The sequence below is a fragment of the Sander vitreus genome, chromosome 16, assembly GCF_031162955.1.
Source record: "Sander vitreus isolate 19-12246 chromosome 16, sanVit1, whole genome shotgun sequence".
Classification (NCBI taxonomy): domain Eukaryota; kingdom Metazoa; phylum Chordata; class Actinopteri; order Perciformes; family Percidae; genus Sander; species Sander vitreus.
This window is the reverse complement of record NC_135870.1, coordinates 8,242,629-8,254,713: the sequence shown is the minus strand read 5'-3', so window position 1 is coordinate 8,254,713 and position 12,085 is coordinate 8,242,629. Positions and strand designations below refer to the sequence as shown.

Here is a 12,085-nt window from a genome sequence, read left to right as displayed (position 1 = left end):
TTTGTTTTGGTGAGTGCTGAAATCTTTCTGAACATTAGTATACATGAGTCAACACATGTTCAAGTGAGCCACCTAACACCTGATTTATTATTTTACACCAGCAGATAATCATCATACAAAGTTTGCGTACATCTGTACCTGTAATCTGAAAAATGGATTCATGAAATACTTCCAGTCAATGCACAACTGTCTTGTTGTAGTCTTGTTTCTCCTCTCTGGACTCAGCTAAAGACCACCTTCAGTCTTAAATCAATGTAAACCCCTTTTAAAGTATGCATAGGTGCACTGCAATGATTTGTGCTCTCCCTCCTTTTTTATTTTATTTAGTGTCTAGTTAAAGATGCCATTAATGGAATCAAAGGGAATGCTTGATTCAAAAAAGTATGTGTTGTTCTTTTGAGCAATACGATAGCAACATTGCCATCATTATTCAAAACTGTTGAATGAAGACTTAGAAATGATGTTCAATCAGCAGCTACCAAGAGAGACCAAAGTCTCGGTCAGTTTGTACCAAAACATCCTCCATTGCTGTCAAGTGTAGCACTGCCTACACGACTCCCACTCACCAGCTCTACTTTTTAGTTGAGGCTTAAAAGAACTAAAGATTGGAGTTCACAGCCAGAAAACTACACAATGGATATTAAAAGTTCTTGACTTGTTGACCTGCTTATATCTATTGTTTTGTATTGGTATCAGGTACCATCCTTCTATTTGTCGTTTTTTTACTGATTCTTTTTCAAGTTCATTTAATCAACCCATGTCATCACAGAAACACAGGGACACAATGTTACTTTCAGTTACTACACAGTTTGTTGTGTGTGTGTGTGTGTGTGTGTGTGTGTGTGTGTGTGTGTGTGTGAGAGAGAGAGAGAGAGAGAGAGAAGTGGGCATGCTCACGAGGCAATCAACCTGACTGGAAACAGGTGTGCCATGTTGACACAGTAGGAGAGAACCAACTCAGCCCTCCAAACATAACTGCCCATGTCATATTTCAGCAATTTGGTTCCTCCTTCAATTCCATGGCCAAGCACAATTTCACGTGACATTTTGTGGCATTTTAGATTCATTTAGAATTTTTTTACCTTTAAAATTCTACTATTTCTTACTATAAATCTAACCTCTAAACTGTGATATAATCTGTGCCACACTGCATATGGGATTTTCCTTTAGGTCATGTCAAGCCAGATGTGACAATTACCTGAAACAAAAGTTGCTGTGAAATTAACTTCTGACAATGCTACAACCATAGGCTTTTCCTCAAGCATTTGCCCACACTTCCTATACTCCAGTACCTGTATTTTAAAGGTGCAGTAGGTAAGACTAACTAACTTTCTGTCATGTTTGCTGAAACTGCCCCTATGTTCAAGTAGAACTACATGAAGCAGGTCATTTAAAAATAAATCTGGCTCCTCTGGCACCACCTACAGCCTGTAGTGCGATTTGCAAAAATCCACAGCTGCCTGTTCAGATGCACCAATCAGGGCCAGGAGGGGGTGTCTAACTGCTCATGCACACGCATTCATTCTCCCTTGGGGGGAGGGGCTTAGGAGACTGTTTTAGCAGAAAGGGGGGGAGGGACTGAGAAGTTGTCAATGTTGACATTTTTTGGCTAAGTCCTGGATCTTCGCAATCCTACCTACAGCACCTTTAATATCCAGAGTAAATCCAGTAACACATATAAAGCAACACATTGCTGCTATATAGAGAACCTGAGCGACTACGAGGTCAATACTGAGGAAATTCAAATAAAAAGTTTTGCTAGATTCTATTTGGTATTTAATACTTTGCTATATTACCAAATTGCAATTGGTGTTATGTCATTTTTATCTGTGCGTATAATACCCTGTATTGATTCTTTTCAAGAAAACCTTAGTTTACTGGAGTGTCATATTTCTCTCTTCAGCTACAACAATGCCATGATGTTTAGATGAAAACAGATATTGTAGGATGGGGATGAAGGTCGGTACATGTCCTTCTGTTGTCATTGTATCATGTGTTCTTTGTCAGTTGCCTGGGTTGTATCTGCAACAGTGTCTCTAAGACAAACCTCCTGTGGCAAGTATAGTGACAGTAATTCATAAGAGCTTTAAACACATTCATATGTAAAATACTGATTATTTGATCATTTCCTCACCTGACTGAGGGCTGCAACTGTAGCTTACGTTTTAATTCATGACAAGAAGCTACAAAACTGTTCAAGTTCAACGCTATCTTCATGCTCCAAGAGCACATTTAATACTGCCGTCACTTGTGTTACTTGACAGCTGTGGTTCAGTGAGACCCTTCAGTATTACACGCTCCTCCATCCTCCCCAACCACCAACCCCATGCACATATGTAAATACTTATGCACACACACATACATACATACTCACACATGTTATGCAAGCGGGTGCAAGTGAAGTATATATGTATGCGCAAGTGAATTTTCTACGTATGCGCAGGTGAAGTATATACAGTATGTATGTGCAAGTGAAGTATGGATGCGTGTGCAAGTGGTTAGTACCAGTATATATATATAGTGAAGTGAAGTATTTAATTCTGGCTTAGGTGCCTTCTCATAGTTGTCAGTAGCTGTGTGACATCCTTTAAAGCTATAAATACTGCTTGGGAAATCTCATCTCAAACTATGAGAAGATAAGATTACCAAACTCATGTGCATTTGCATCCTCTCTGTCTCTGTGTTACCTGCACCCCTAAGTATGATTGGTGGCACTGCCAGGTAAGCTTGTGGCATTTGTTTGCTTGCATTGCCGGAAAGTTCTGGGAGGAAGTTTAATCACCGTGTTACAGTACCTTGTGGCCTTTGCGGCGTTGCTTTGTATGTGCAGGAAACAAGATGAAGCTTTCAGCTTTCAGCGGCGCAGCAAATTCTAGGGCTCTAAATCTTTCAAAGCTGCATCAGAGCATACTGGTGTAGCCAGCGGCATGTAGACAAGCTGGATTTATAACTTCTACTATTTAAATGGATGCATCTCTTCCTAAGTGCTTCTTCGGTGGGTTATGTTGAGTGCGTGCCGTCACAGATCATTAATAATAAACCAAAAATGAGTTGTATTCAAAGTAATTTTCCCTGTCAATTTGCATACCACTATAATACACTGACTGCAAGAGCTCAAGTGAATGATGCTTCAAGATTTCAGATTTCAGAAAAAACAGTGTGAATACAGCAGCAAGTTATAAAAGATCCAATCAGGTTTTGGACTGTAACAACATATTATCCTGAGCTCGGTCCACAGTGTCCACCTTAACTACTGGAATCCACTTTTTGTGTGCAGTAGGAAAAGCACACTAATAAAATAAATCATGGCTGCACTCCCGATTTATACATTTTAATCCATATTATGTGGGAGTCGTAGGTACAGAAACTGATTTGTGATGGCAAGTCAATATTAACTTCTTTTTCATACGCATGAAAAAAACCTAAAATATCCAGAAAAAAAGGTAGGTTATTGAATGTATAACCCCGCTAACATCTGTTTTCTTAAGATTATGTTCCAAACGCAGTCGTCTCGGTGGATTAACAAGGCAGCCTACATAGGCTACTGTACTCTGGTATCTTCTGTGTTTGTGCTTCACTCATCGTTGGATCACATTTTCTCTTTTTTTCTGTCCCTCCCTCGCTACATTGTTTTCTGTTGCTGGAACAGAAGAACAGACATTTCAGACAAAAATGTTTGCGAGGCATCTCCTCTAAAACTTACAATATTGATCTAATACTTTTAGGGCCTGTTTATATTTGCTCTATCAATAGGACTCTGTAGCAACTGGTGAAAGGTGAGGTTAATTGTCATGTTGCGGAGCACAGCTATTGATGCAGGGGGAATAAAATGTTAATATTGTGCAGCTATTGATCTCACTCATATATAAAACACAGGAAGGAGCAGCAAAGCGTGGCTATAAGTATATGCAAATAAAATGTGGCCATGCTTGTAATCTGAGTAAGATTAAAGCATCTAGCTGCTATCTGATTGGAACACTGCTTATCTTTTACACACAGCGTGAAACACACTTATCCTTGACACCGTGTTTTCATGAACAAACAGTGCACGTATACTCAAGCCCAATGAATACATGATCTGTTTTCTCTTTCCTCTTCTATTCATTTAAGCCTCATTAAAATGTGCTTGATTACATAACTGTACTACAATCGAAGGTTGCAATACAAAGAGAGAAGACTAATGTGTAACCTAATCATGCCATGTTATTTGATTGAAAAAAAATTATCTTTTTGCTTCAAGCTAGAAACACTGACCAACACCAAACATTCTTTAGGCATTTCTTATGCACAAAAATGTGGAGTACAAAGTGAAAGGGACAGTGTTTCATAAATTAATTTAAATAATGTGCAAGAGAGATTATACATCCCTTAATCGGAACATTGTCATTTCATTAAATCAATGGTCTTTTAGCTGGACACAGTAAATGTAAAAAATATATATTGCATGCAGTGGCTGTCTGGAAGGGCCATTTCTGCTGTTGTTTCACCCTTGTCAGCCTGTCCTTAGCTGTCTTAGCATTACAGAAATTCAACTCCTTTAAATCCCACATAATTGCCACAGACAGGCCAGTTGACTTCTCCAGCACACTAAATTGGCAGATGTTTAAAATATTGATCACTGCCGACAGACACCATTTTATCTCTGACATCTCCACAGAGGGCTTTGTGGTAATTATGTACTCTGTTTTTTTTTTTGTTTTTTTTTAAATAAAGCCTTTGCAATGTGGCAAAAGTGCTGTTCCATCTTGTATCTACCTCCTGTGTTGCTTTATTTAAAATGACCCACAGCTCTGAGGTTTGCTGTAGTGAGCTTTAATTTGTTGGCCCTGCTCAATTTAGGTGATCCTACGGAGACCCCCTGGGGTCAGTTGATTAAAAAAAACTAAACCGTGGGCACAGAATATAAATCTGTTCCCTCGGTTTTCTAAACTGTACGCACAGATTCATAATCTGTGCTCTCGGTTTTGTGCGCACGGTTTCCTTTTTTTTTTATCAGCTGACCCCAAGGGGGCTCCGTACAGATGTCCATCAGGCAGCTCCATGCAAAATGTTCATTGGCCGAGCAATTTGTGAATAGTGCAACAATTCAATATAATAAATAAATACGTCGTTATGGGTTAAGATTAAAATTATTGTACTTCGGCATAGGTGCAAAAAAGTGTTCCATGTATTTTAATTAATCGCTGGTTTAATGTACCACCCGGTGAGCATGCTATGTGACACAAATCAAACAAACAACATTTGCGTGACCAACAGGTGCACGGCGTCTGTGTCTATTAGCTAACATGCTAAAATGCTAATGGTGGATCCTCCAGCGGTGATGTCTGCTTCACCGAGGAACTTTTACCTTCAGTGAGATATGTGAGGCTTTTCTGCTGTTTTTGACTGGTAGCTAATCTCTGTCAAAGTTGTGACTACAGAGCATCAGCTCAAAATGTTTGATAACTTTCAGGAGCTCAGTGGGACGGAGTGAGTGGATAGGTTATATTATGCTCTTAGAAAGAACTAGCAGAAAGAGTAGATTAAGGATGATTTCGCGGTGTGTTTCTTCAGACAGGTGAGTAACGTTATCATAAATATATATCCATTGGTGAGTACAGCAAACTCTCACCCAGGTAACAATTTTTGGTTCCCAGAACCTGAAGGTTAGTTTTTGGTTCCCATGGAAAGTTTTCCTGGCGTTTAGGGAACTTTAGTTTTTGGTTACATCGACCGTTCTCAGAACGTCCCCCAACCGTTGTAACCTTTAGAGAACGTTCCCCTAATCTTTAAATAACTAACGACTGTGGTACCAATTTTATTATTAGTTTAAACTGTCATGAGCCGTAATGAATTATTATATATTGGCAGGAATTAATGAACAGGCAACAGGCAAACTTGATGGGATTTAAAACTTTAATATAAAATTAACAAAATACAAAAAATATAAAAGGCCTAAAAAAATAATATAACAATCAAACTATACAAATAAGAAGAAAAAAAAACAATGGAGTGGGATGTAGAGTGCAAATGTAGTGTGCAAGATGCATATTGGAATGATAAAGTATGTAATGTGTAGGTGAATGGCCAAAGTGGGGATGACCCCACTTATCAGCAGTTCAGGAGAGTGATGGCAGTGGGAAAGAAGCTGTTCTTGTATCTGGTTGTTTTTGTGTGCAGGGATCTGTAGCGCCTGCCAGAGGTGACGAGGCAGGAGGATAGCAGCAGTGTAGAAGATGGCCAATAGCTCTTGTGGTAGGCCATGCTTCCGCAGTTGCCGTAGGAAGTACATCCTCTGCTGAGCCTTTTTAAGTATGGCGTTGATGTTGGACTCCCACTTAAGGTCCTGGGAAATGATGGAGCCCAGCAACTTGAATGAGTCCGCCTTTGACACTGGGCTGTTAGGATATTGTGAGCGGGTGGGGGGAGCATGGGGAGCACTGTGGGGTCCTCCACATCTGCTACAGTCAGCACGGGGAAGTTTTTCTGGGCGGCCGCTAGAGTAGAAGTCAAAATGAAGCAAAGTTACAAGTCAAATTAAAACCTCTTATCAGCCAAGCTAAGCATAATGATGTGAACAATAAAATAACACCTGCCTGTTATAACCCTGCAGATTGTCAGGTCCTGGAAGGCCTTCTTTGCCTTTCTGCCCCGCAGGCTATACGGTTTTAGAACGTCATTGGTTCCCACTCGCCGTAGCACGCGACGGATGGCAGTACCTCTGGTCGAACCTCCAAGGGTTGTCAGGAAAAGTTGCTGTAAAACATATAGAAATACAAATTTGAATTTATGCAATTATATAGTGTTATTCTTAGGGCAGGACTATGGCCACTTAATTACCATTTTGTTGACAGAGACTCCTGTCGGAACTCATGCAGCTCGGTGACTGTCGAGCAGGGCGACAGCAACATGTCCAACTGGAGCAGAGGGGGGTGACTGGGAGCTCCTTCAGAGCATGAGCAGCTCATCCAGCTTCTCATCAAGGCTATGGAAAAATGAATGGTGTTAGTTTTAGTTGTAATACATTATATTATTATATACTTGCATATGTGAACAACTTAAGTGAGTCTTCTTACCTCTCATTTCCGTCTCCTGTGTGATGAGTTCTACTGTTTACAACAACAAAAATGTTAAGTTACTCTCAAGTTCCTTGTCATTGAATTGAAAATGGAAAAATCAAAGCCACTGTACCTTCAACCGGGTCCCAAGATGAAGTGTCATGCCGAGCTTGCGTTACAATAGACCCATCCAGCTCTGGGCAACCGGTTGGTTTCCTGTGTGGTGTTGACTCATCTAAAAAGAAAGTAGATATGAATATTGGTCAGTTCATTTATGGTAGGTTTCTTGCACATGCCATTGCAAAAGATGAACCTATGCCAATCGCTAAAAACAAACAAAAAAAACTTACATGCAGGTGGTTGAGGCAGTGATGTCTGCTGACCTAAAAAAAGGCAGGAAGAGACAAACATCAGAACAGTCACGTGATATGCACCAGGTTGAATTTGAGTAGTTCCATGGTAGGAAATAGGACTCTGGTTTCTTAAACGCATGCATAAATGTTAACTTACGGACAGGGCTTCCGGACACAAGCTCCGTCCTGAAATGCTTTCTTGCTTGTGGAAGGGATTCATCTGAAATAAAAGACCATACAATTTGTACTGATTGCAAAAAGAACATTTGAATTGTGTAAATAAAGTAGTCTGTACTTAAGAGGTCTTACCATTACCATTATCTAAATAAACCATAGATGTATTTAGACAACCAAGGAGGTGTAATCATTATGTCGTGCTAGGTTAGCCTGCAGTTTCGTTAACAGAACTTCTCTTAATACATCCATGGCTTTATCTCTCATCCACGTTACAGGCTTTACAGCATACCGCCCTCGGATGTATCTTAGGACATAAGATATTACGTTAACGTTAGCTAGCTACCTAGCTAACTAGCTCCATTATTTAGCTTGAGCCGATAGCCCCGGCGCTAATGACGTTACATCCATGTAACAGGCTTTACAGCATACATGCATACATCCCTCGGATGTGTCCTAAGATAATACCATGGATGTATTAATAGAACACATGGTGAATTACAGCCTCCAATTTGGACGTGCATTCAGTGAGTCCGACTGAGTTCAGCTCGACTCGCTGTATAATGCTAGCAACCATGTCGGAGCTTTCTTTAAGTTGTTTACCAAAATCTCCCACCTTGTTGTCCAGGTTCCTTATGGCGGCTAAAACATGTCCGAGGGAAGTCTCAGTCTCTGTCGCCAGCTTTATTGTATCCATAGGGCTAGCGGCGCTCACGGCATAGCTAGCTGTGGAAAGCTAACTTGTTTCCCGCGTTAGCATTCGGGCTAGTAGTCTTGAGCGGAGGAAAGTCTTTACTGTAGACAGCCGACAATGTCTTTCTTGGTATCTTGTCCTACCTTGTGTTATAACACCGTCGGTGAAGCGTAGTCAGCACATGTTTTAGTCAATGGCAGTATTTCAGTTCGAATTCGGGACCAAACGAACGGATCTTAAAACCCTTTGTTTGCCCTGTTCGCCAGGTGTATACCGGTGTTGTGTACGGAAGTCAGGACAGGACTTCAACGGTCACCTGAAAGCAGAGGCACCGTCTTCCCCCTACTGGCTTGGGGGTATAACAGTTGGATTTGTACACTGAACTGAACCACTTGATAGTTATAAGTGAAATGAAAGAAAAATCGTTCTATTGATAGATTTTTGTTTTAAGTATTTTCGCCTAATACAGTTAAAAAAAAAATAAACGAAATCAAGCACAAAAGTATTGTTTTTAACAAAATTGTTATCAGCCTAAAAATAAATATATTCTCTTGCTATGTTGTTTATCTTACTTAGATTTTATAAGACCAATCATTTTTGAGTGAATCTAAATCAAGTTACTGCAAACCTTTTATATGCTACTTCAAAAACTTAAATGGAGCTGGTTTAAATAAACATTTTCAAAACCGCACTCAGAACATCCAAAAACAACCAAACGGGAACGTTGTGTGGAGGTACAGTGCAACCACAGGAGAACATTTCATTTGGTTGGTTCCCTTAACGTTTAGGGACCGTTATAACCACTAGGGAACGTTTCCTAAACGTTAGTTTTTGGTTTGGTTCGAACTAACCTTTAGGGAACCAGAAACTAACGTTCCCTAAACGTTCTGTGTTAGTGGGGCAGAACATCAACATTGCTAGGCAACGTGGCGTTGTGTGCGTGTGGGCAGTGCACCAACGTTACATGTGCAAAAACTGCCCAGCTGTTCTTTTGCTGTAATGTGTGTGTTTGTGGCTGCAGCCCCTCTGGAGTTTATATAACAGTTAATTAGATAATAAGTGTCAGGTTGTTTAATTTCTGTAGCCTTAATAGTGCCCGGGTTGTATGCACTGCACTGTACATGCTGTAAAGTGCCGTCTACAGAAAGTGAATATAGTGTTGGTTTGGACATAGGGGCTGTGGTGTTATGTGTAACATTCAATGCACTTAATTTTGTGGCCTAAATGTGTTCTTTATTTTGACATGACTATCATATAACATCATTTTCTGCTACAGTAGGAACATGACTGCAGTATGTTGCTGTGGGGAAAATGCAAGTTTGTGGATACATTCACTTAGCCCAGCCCACTACCTCAGACAGCAGTGCCTGCAAAATATCAATAAACTACAGACTACCTGTCAAAAACCTGATCGATACATCATCGGCATGGTCAGGAAAAAAAATCCATACAATTTATATGACATCAGCAAGTTGTCCTTGGTTCTGTCTGTCAACCAGAGTCAAATGGGTTCTGTCAAAGCAATGTAGTGCATGGCTAAACGTGAGCTGTTTTTTTTTTTTTATGGGATTGGTCCTGCAAGTGACTTCCGTGCCTTCTTATTTTTGTCCTTACTTTCTATTGTTGTATATGCTGAACAGCTTTGTTAGTTAAGATATTTACATCATGAGAGTACAAGATTAAGATGTGAAGAAAAAAAGATGAATCTCACCCCGGTTGCTTTTTTTTTTGAAAGACAAGGAGGTACACATTCCAAGCAAACTGTGTCACTCAGAAGACTTCCTTCATTTCTTTCTTTCTTGCCTTCCTCTCTCTTGTCCATCTCTCTCTCTCATAATTATAAAGCTTGTAGCATAATTTAATCAACACCAGGATGAAAAGGTCTCAAAAGAAGCTCTGCTAAATGGAAAACGGTGTGCTTGACCTGCTCCTGTCCACTGCGTGACTGTAAGCTGATCAGACGGATGCAGTATGCAATAGCTGTATCTGTGTGTGTTTGTGCATTATTATGTGTGTGACTTAGTCTAATGGCACGACAATGAGGCTACCTCGGATATGAAGCTAAGTCACTAAGACAAAATGATCAAAGAGACACATCTGACAGGGTTGTCTGACGAGCCTAAAGTTAATGTGTGCGTTACGTGCATTTTGCACACGTGTCCAGTGTACAGGAGCTCCAAATCCCCAACACTGTAAATTAGATTCTTAAAAAATACATGACAGTGTAATATATGAATAATATACATCTCATTATATTGAATATATGATTTGTAACTCTGCACTACTGAAGAGTCTCCGAAAGCACACTGATAGTTTTATATTCTGTTTCCCAATTTTTACATTTCTAAGAACAGAGATGAAAACCTGTAGTTTTAAAGTCACTAACATAAGCGCGAACACACACTTTGCAGTGAACTTTCAATAAAATGAATAGGAATTTGAATTCTTTTTTAAGGGCATCCCATCTGTCAGTGCTTTCTCAGTTACTTTTGATCAAGTATGGCTTTATACGTGTTGCATGTTGTTTGCATCATGATGAAACACATTGAATCACCATGCAGGGCTGCCTCTCTGCATGGACTTGCCCTCTTAGCAGCAAGAGCGTCAATGTACTGTACCATCAAAACGGCACACTCTGACCCACATACACCTCTCATTAGCCTCTAGCTGAACTACCCACAAACAACACAGCTCACAAGGGCTGCACCAACAGGTGAACTAGATATTCAGAGAAATAGGGGATTTTTAAAGAAAATGTATTGAGAAATGTATTTTCTTACTGTGTGCGGTGTGAAGAGAGAAGACCAGAGATCCTAATAAGGTTATTTTTTTTCCACAAAGCTAATCTGTAATGAAACTCTTGGATTATGCTCTGTGTTGATTGATGTAGTCACATTGTCTCTGTAACGGTAACCATGTGTGAAAATTTAAGCATTGCATTTCCCGTGTGGGGGAAAAAAAAGCATATGCATTGCTTTTCTGAGATTTATGTCACCTCATCACTGGAGATGCCGGAGAATCCAATTCATGCCTGTCTTGGTTGATTTATATTTATCCCTTCTTCACGAGCTGAAAAGCATATTCTCATAGATGAAGGGCCAATGTCCACTCTTTTCTGCCTACTTCATCCCTCGTTCTAAAGTTGTTGGTTTTTTAGGATATCACTAAACTAACGCAAAACGTATATTCCACTCCATTATCAAACAAATATTTCGTTTTTTCTGGGCGCCTTTCGTCTTATCTCTACCTTCACAACTGATATATTTTCTTTATGTGATTCTCTTTTCTAGATGTGCGGTGTCCATCGAGACAATGGATGTCACGCGGTCACTCCTATGAAGAGCAAACGGTGTGGAACCCGAAGTACTGCGTGGTTGGTGACTGTCAGATGCTGCTTCTGAATGAGGAGGAGGTGGTGAGAGCAGACAGTACTAGCTCTTGTTTGTCATGTCCCTCTGTGTCACTATTATGCTTCTCATCTGTTCATCATGTTCTTAATTTTTATTTTTATTTTTTTGTCCTTGTCAATTTTTCCCCCCCACATAGTTGTGTATTTTCTAACATCCTAAATTCATGTAGATATTATTTCTGTCACATTTTATTTGGTCAGTCCATTGCTAATGACTGCAAAGTATCAGTTTAGGTTGCAAAGTGAGTTTCAAGCGAAAGTACTAGTCATTGTATAATACATACTAGAGATGTTCCGATTTTTTTCCTTACCGATTCGGATACCTCAACTTGCGCATCGGCCCACACCAAGTACCGATCCGATACCACTGTGTTAAAAAATACATATATTTTATGTTTTCACAGCTGTACATTACTAT

The 12,085-nt window shown here is 39.9% G+C and overlaps 1 long non-coding RNA gene across 2 annotated transcripts; it reads right to left on the bottom strand.

Annotated features, from left to right (window-relative positions):
* Positions 1 to 5,881: 5,881 nt before the first annotated feature.
* On the bottom strand, positions 5,882 to 8,544 carry LOC144531229 (uncharacterized). Of its 2 annotated transcripts, none has more exons than XR_013503202.1 (8): positions 8,181 to 8,544; positions 7,548 to 7,610; positions 7,388 to 7,420; positions 7,171 to 7,272; positions 7,056 to 7,088; positions 6,820 to 6,964; positions 6,576 to 6,735; positions 5,882 to 6,476 (listed from the first exon to the last, which is right to left on the bottom strand). It is a non-coding gene; the product is annotated as an uncharacterized LOC144531229 (long non-coding RNA). The 2 variants fall into 2 exon arrangements; XR_013503203.1 differs by having other exon boundaries at positions 7,056 to 7,085.
* Between the last annotated feature and the right edge of the window lie 3,541 nt (positions 8,545 to 12,085).